This window comes from Terrapene carolina, unplaced genomic scaffold (genome assembly GCF_002925995.2).
Source record: "Terrapene carolina triunguis isolate 2854851 unplaced genomic scaffold, T_m_triunguis-2.0 Scaffold102, whole genome shotgun sequence".
In the NCBI taxonomy this organism is placed as follows: domain Eukaryota; kingdom Metazoa; phylum Chordata; order Testudines; family Emydidae; genus Terrapene; species Terrapene triunguis.
The window spans coordinates 2,631,026-2,638,688 of NW_020664453.1; positions in this window are offsets into that span (position 1 = coordinate 2,631,026).

The following is a 7,663-nucleotide window of genomic DNA, read 5'->3' on the forward strand; positions in this document are numbered from 1 at the left end:
ACTGTGGTAGGAGAAATGCAAAAATCAGAGAGCAGAACTCAAGTGGGAATGGGCCACTTCCTCTTTCCTATCACTGTTCGGAATATGGCCGGCCCACTGTACAGCCACAGACCTTTAGGTCTCACTGCCTGTTTGCTCTGACCTTTCCACAAGCTAGTGAACTCCCCTACATCCATCCCACCCCAGAGCTCGCTACTGTTGCCCATTAGAAATCAGGAGAACCCATGTGCTAGTAACAAAGGGCTCCACACACTGGAGTGGGTCTGTCCCCTAGGAAGGCTCCCCTAGTCAAACAAAGGACTATGTGTTTTTATGTCATTCTTGTATAAGGTGTTTCTATAGCTAAGCCAAACACACACTTACCAGCTCCTTTTCAGCAGCCCTGTCAGAAATCCCTTATACGCTGCACCCACCATTTTGATCACTTTATGCACTGAGGCTGTATTGCACTGTGGGAGCAATAATGACTCAGCTGTCTGAGGATTTTTCCATGATGCTGGTTTGCTCATTGAGGGGATATTTAATTGCAAGGCTAGATATCCCTTTAAGGGAGAGAAGGGCTAGAAGGAAAGCAGGTGTAGAACACAATAGAAAAGTCTGACTCACCAGCCTCTCAGCAGCTGACACTGATGTAGACAAGTGGGGTAAGAAAATTGGATAGAGAGGCAGGACCTTATCCAAGATATCAGGGTGATTAGCATGTGACGTTTTGCTGTTAATTTGTTTGCTATTTACTGCATCAACTTTTCTCGGGAGTCAACCCTGCCCTGCTGACTCCGTAGCAATTGAGAATAGAAATATGATTATCCAGTTTAGTTTGAGATCAGAAGCAGAAATATGACTACTCAGTAATGGTCACTTTAGGCTAGATTCTCAAAGGGGAGTCAATTGTCCTAACACCTAATTCCTAAGCACCCTACTTCCTAGTGGAATTCGCAGTCCGCAGCTGGGTGCCCAGGTTCCCCATGAATTGTGTGGGGAGAGTTAGGCACCGAAAAAATGGATTCACAGATGCCACCAAACTGAACAGGGAGCCGCCTAAGCTAGCCAGGAGTGAAACGCAGAGAACAGAAGTGGGACTGTACTTAGGTGCCTGATTCCCATGATCTGGGCCTAGACAGGGTCCTCCTGCCCTCAAACAAATTATTTTGCCCTTACATAAATAGTTTTTAAGTCTCTAATCAGATACTCAGGCTAAATTCACAACAATCCTGGGAAACAATATACTTTGGTCTTAACGAACCAAACGGAGAATGCCCCCAGAGGCAGTTCACTCTCAAAGGCGCAATCTCTGTTAGAAGCTCTCGACAGGAAGGCATACAGAAGACAGCGTAGCAGAAGTGCTCTGTGATTTGTGTTTTCTTTCATAATAGAACATCCGTGGTCGATAATAATGATTATTTTGCTTGGTTATAACAGTGCCATAGCTAGGAATGGAAATTTGGGTGAGCCCCAACATATGGTGGATGGGTAATGTCCAATACCCACCTTCAGAGTGCATGGTTTAAAAAAAAAAAAAAGACTGATAATTAAGTTGAGTCCTCCTCTGAAGTTTGTCAACCCTTTCTGTCAAATCCTTCCCCGGCCCCAAAGAACAGAGAGCAATCCATCCCCTTATAGCCCAGGGGTTAGCATTAGAGCATTCTAAAGGATGTAAGAGAGCTGCTTTCAGACCCATGCTCAGCCTGATTTGGAGCAGAGACTTGTATTGGGGTTTTCCCACTGCTCTGCTGCTGACCCTCTGTGACCCTGGGCAAATCGCTTCACCTCTCCTGTTTTCTCTTCCTCCCTTGGTCTGTCTCGTCTGTTTAGACTGTAAGTTCTTTGGGACAGGGATTTTCAATTATTATGTGTTTCTACCACCAAAGAGGCCTTGATCCCAGCATTTCTAGGTGCTACTGTATAAAAATAACAAACAACAACTTCACATATCTGTATCCTGGCTGATAGAAGACATAGTAATAAGGGAATGGAGTAGTGGTTGGCTGACAATACACAGGACAGAAATATAACTTGAGATCTTATATACTGTTAGTATAAAGAGACTAAGGAGGATCTGGGGGGCTGAAATTCTAAAACGTTTGGCATGAGGCTTAGAAGCAGTTCAAAACAACTAATAAATTCTGGTCTGCTTAATCAGAGGTATTGAACACCAGTCAGAAGAAATTATTCCAGCATTTTGTAAGGTGCTGTTTGAAGCCACACTTGGCATCTCATGCTCAGTTCTCATCTTCTTATGAGGAAAGGAAAAGAACATATGTATGAGAATAGCAAGGGTACAGCAGATGGTGACCAGAATGATTCAGGGACTTGAGGAACTAGTTGAAATTATAGTGGTGTTCTTTGGAAAAGAAGACACCTCATTTACAATATATGCAACGTAACGTTCTGAATGGAAAATTCTGCAAGACTACCTGAGCTCTTGCAAAGACAAAGAGTTTGTGAACTAAAATAGGATCTTAAATAAACATGAGCCCCTATACATAATACATTCTAAATTATTGTTGTGAAGGCCAAGTGTATAACAGGGTTCAAAAAAGAACTAGATCAGTTCATGGAGGATCGGTCCATCAATGGCTATTAGCCAGGATGGGCAGGGTGCAAAACCATGCTCTGAAGTGTCCCTAGCCTCTGTTTGCCAGAAGCTGGAAATGTGCAACAGGGCATGGATCACTTGATGATTACCTGTTCTGTTCATTCCCTCTGGGGCCCCTGGCACTGGCCACTGTCGGAAGACAGGATACTGGGCTAGATGGACCTTTGGTCTGACCCAGTATGGGCGTTCTTATACATGTAACAGATTATAGGCTACAACTGATATATGTAACGTAGTGGTGGTATGTAATAGAGAGGAGTAGTTCCTTTCACAACCACATATTTTCTGATGCTCCCTCACTACAAGGTTGCCATTATATAAGAGCTTTTTTCCCAGCATGCCTTTCTGCGGCTGGCCCTTTAAATCTGGCTGAGCCAAACAGCTCCAACCCTAACCTTTTGGGCCAAAGTCATTGGAAGCAGTGAAGATGGTAACATGAAGATAACATAAAATGAATGCTGGGACTTAAGTAGTCAACGTGTAGGGAAAAAACTCAATATGCCTCACGTCAATAGGGTTAAAGTGTGGACAAAGGATCTTAGTGAAAAGAAAGGCCTAAAAGAGGTTAAAATCTATAGCTGTGGACAAATGCTTTATAATTGGAAAATTATACCTCCTGAGGTAGAGATGGAATTATATAACGAAACTGAAAGAAGAAAAGAAGTGTTAAATGTGCAGGAAGAGTGGGAGAAGCATTGTGTATTCCTATACTCAGAATCAAGAAAGCTTTAAGGCTATCAAATTTTGTAGCTGTTTTGATGGCTGAACTGGTAGGGATAATGCTTACATTGAATTGGGTCAGAGATGTATGCCCAACTTCCATGGTCATCTTGTCTGATTCCTTATCAGGACTACTGCCAATAAAAAATAGCCCTTCAGATAACAGAAATGATACACTTAATGCAATATTACTGTTAACAACAGAATTGATGCAGTTGAGTGTAATCATAGTACAGTAGAACTTCAGAGTTACAGACACCAGACTTATGAAGGACTGGGCAACCAGACACCTCATTTGGAACCGGAAGTACACAATCAGGCATCAGCAGAGACCAAAAAAAAAAGCAAATACAGTAAAGTACTGTATTAAACATAAACTACAAAAAAAAAAGGGAAAGTTTAAAAAAAGATTTGACATGGTAAGGAAATTGTTTCTGTGCTGGTTTCATACAAATGAAGATGGTTAAAAGCAGCATTTTTCTTCTGCATAGTAAACTCTCAAAGCTGCATTAAGTCAATGGGCAGTTATAAAATTTTGAAAGAACCACCATAACATTTTGTCCAGTTACCAACATTTCAGAGTTACAATCTCCATTCTGCGGTTCTACTGTAGTAGCTTGGTTCCCAGCACAGGTAGGGGTAGTAGGCAATGAGCCAGCAGACAAAGTGGCCAAAAAAATGCTTTTAAAAAGGAGCAAGCTGATTTAGAGATTCCCTTTAAATAAAGTGGAGTTTAAAACTCTAATTAAAAACGAGTTAACAGAGGAATGGCAGGAAATACGGGCAAAAGAAACAAAGGGGAAACGACTCCGTGAAACATGCCCAAGAGTGGAAAATGCTGAGATACTCCAAGACCCTGAGAGAAAGCATGAAGTGGCTGTATTTAGAATTTGAAACGGCCATTGTGGCTTAAATAGGAATTTGTTTCCAATAAACAAAAGCAAAGATGGATTATGTGGGAGATGCAAGGTCCAGGAAATGGTCGATCATCTCAGTTGGGTGGGCAAAGCATTTACCATTGAAAGGGGGTATTTATAAGAAAAACATAGAAGCCTCCAAGTATCAAAATTTCTCTGCAACGCCTAGTCAGAGCATCAGGAAAATGGGGCCCTATAAAAAAAGCAATATTGAAATTCTTCAAGAACACGGGGAAAGGGGACAGACTTTAGTTCTCGAATTGTGCTTAGTGGCCTCGGCCTCAGCTAGGGAGGCTGCTGTGTCATAAAACACAAGAAGTAGAAGCTACAGCTCTCGAGTGGTCATTTTGCAACTGGGAGCTGCTGCTTGCTGTGTGTCTTTCTTTTTCTAGCCGGCAAGTACCCTTCATTCCAGTCTTGCTTTCGCCCTTCTTATTCCTGAGGCAATGGCACGTTCTCATCGTGTGAATGGAACGCTTTTAAAAGGAGAGAAGGGAAAGCTGCACAACATGGCGGCAGGCTCAAGAGAGGCAGCCGAAACCAAGAGCAGTGGACTTCAGAGCAAAGCAGCTAAAATGATCAGAGCATTTTTTGAGCAGTCCTGTTGCTTTCATTATTTAAAACCAAGCAAGGCCCTAGAAAATACCCAACAAGGAGAAACCTGTGTTAGGAAAAGCCCAATTAAGTTATTTCCCTAGACTCACTAGAGCTTGACCATACATGAGACACTTGATACAGGCTTACATGACCACGCTAGATACACTTGCTGGCCTTCAGTCTTTGATTTCCTGTTTAAACTTTATAGAGCTACTGAAGTACGTTTCATATCTATGGTAAAATGTTATTTCAATTAGTCGCCTTCCAATCTTTATTGGCTGTTGTGACCAGAATTCTGGCTTATAAACTGATGTGATCATTAGGCCGTAGAAGTGGGAAAACTAAGGGAGGAGTGGGCGGCTGCCTTCCACACTAGATAAAAATCACAGAGATCATCAGGGACAGCCCAAAGAAAAGCATGTTGCAGTAATCCACAATGGGGTGACAAAGATGTGGCTAATCAAGGCAAAATCCCTGTCTGACACCTTCTAGCCAAGCACAGCTGAAGTGCCAGAGCTAGCTGTACTTTCAGAAGCAACCCAGCATCGGATAAAACCTCAGGACTGGAATCTTTAGAAATAAACAGCAGGCAGACCCTACACACTTGAAGACACATTACTTCTGTCATTGCCTCTTTGCCCCAGGCAGCCAATGTTATTCCTGTTGTATCCCAGCTGAACTTCAGCCAGCTAGTTCCCATCTGTACCCCCGTTTTCCTAGGTTTCAGAGTAGTAGCCGTGTTAGTCTGTATCCGCAAAAAGAACAGGAGTACTTGTGGCACCTTAGAGACTAACAAATTTAGCCCACGAAAGCTTATGCTACAATAAATTTGTTAGTCTCTAAGGTGCCACAAGTACTCCTATTATTTTTTCCAGTTTTCCTAGACACTGGGATAGTGTTCCCGTCCAATGAAGCAGCAACGTAGAGGTGACTGTACCTGCTGTATCTACTGATGGCAAACCATCTCGCTATTTGCCCTCGTGGCCTGAACAGGGAAGATGGTAGACAGAATCTTGCAGCACTACATATGAGACCCTGGGGCAGATGAGCAATTGCCCCTTGCTATTCTGTCCAGTGAAAGAGAAAATGGGAATGTACTCAAGGGCAACTTAATCTATCCTTGCAGACCTGCCTCTCAATCTATTCCAGGATCCAGAGGCTTGTCAGCAATACCTCACAGCTGACAGATTCAGTGTGGAAATGTTCTATGTGCCATCACCAGGAGATCAATGAAGGCTCCATATCACACCAAAAACAGGTGGAAAAGGCTCAAGGAAATCCAAGTCCAGTTTTTGTCAATGTTGCTTCACCATCTTCTTGGTAACTTTTCCCCCCAAAAAAGATTGTCAGCAGCAAGCAGTGGGGCAGTTTGGGTTTGTTTGTTTGAGCACTGGAAAAACAATCTTTTGTTTAAGAGCTGCTAGCACCTTGTCCTCCTAAAGGGAGGTGTTGAAGCTCTCCACCTACAATGTCTCCCACTAGATCTGCAGGGTGTGTCTCAATCACCACTCTTAACCAGCAACAGAGGGTCCTGTGGCACCTTTGAGACTAACAGAAGTATTGGGAGCATAAGCTTTCGTGGGTAAGAACCTCACTTCTTCAGATGCAAGTGAAGTGAGGTTCTTACCCATGAAAGCTTATGCTCCCAATACTTCTGTTAGTCTCAAAGGTGCCACAGGACCCTCTGTTGCTTTTTACAGATTCAGACTAACACGGCTACCCCTCTGATACTTGACACTCTTAACCAGAAGCTCCCCTACCACGTCAAGAACAGTAAGCAAAACTGGATGAAACACAGCTACTCCCCCACAGATAGATCTGCTAATCTGGTCCCACTCTGAACAATCTGATCAGCAAAGGAAAACACTTTTTAGCAAGGAACACTCAGCCCTGTAACCGAGCAAAGGGAACCTGGATTCACCAGGCTGTCCACTACCTGGCATAGTTCTGCTGGACTGCCCTTTGGGGAGCTGTTTGAAAGGACCCAGCAGCGTCACACAACGCTGTAGAATAAAAAGTGATGAACGCTGTGCCTGACTGGCACTTCAGGGAGTTTAGTGAGGCAGAACCTGAGCCAACCAATCAGATTGCTGGGATACCTATTACTCACTGATAAGAGTTAAATTATAAGACTCCATTCAGGAAAGCGAAGTGTGCTTTGAAGAAAGCCTGCATGCTTATGGCTAAAGATTCTGATGGGCTAAATTGCACTAGAGCTGTTCTCAAATCAAAATACAGCAGGTCAGTGGAAGAGTGAGAATCTGTTACTCTATTGAAACAACATATTATTGTGTCAGGTGAAATGATTTAGCTTTGCTCCAGTCACTTTTTACATAGACACCACCACCTGAGGAGGTTTGTTGCTTTACTGAATGCCTTAAACCAGCCAAGAGCGGCAGGTCTCATGTAAAACAGTGTTGCCTTTAGTGGTGTTTTGTGAAATTAGATATCAAATTAAAACAAAGATTTTTTTTTAAAGCTTCCAGGGGCATTTAAAGTTTTTGTTACTTTAACCAGATCATAGCACATTGTAGAGAGATGATTTTTTTAAAAATATTGCTATTCAAAATGTTTGAGGCCCTGATCTTTCAAGTGCTGACATGCACAAACAATCCCATTTGTTCCAATGGAATTACTCCTGAATGTATGTACGTATTTGCAGGACTGGGGCCTTCGTTATTGCCTACCTTGCAGGAGTGTTGTGAGACTTGTTGATGCTGAGTGCAAAAGCAATGGGACCGCTCATGTGCGTAAAGTTATTAAAGTGCGAAAATGTTTTCAGGATTAGGGCCATTGTTTGTAAAGTGCAAATGATAATTGTTAATAGTTTATT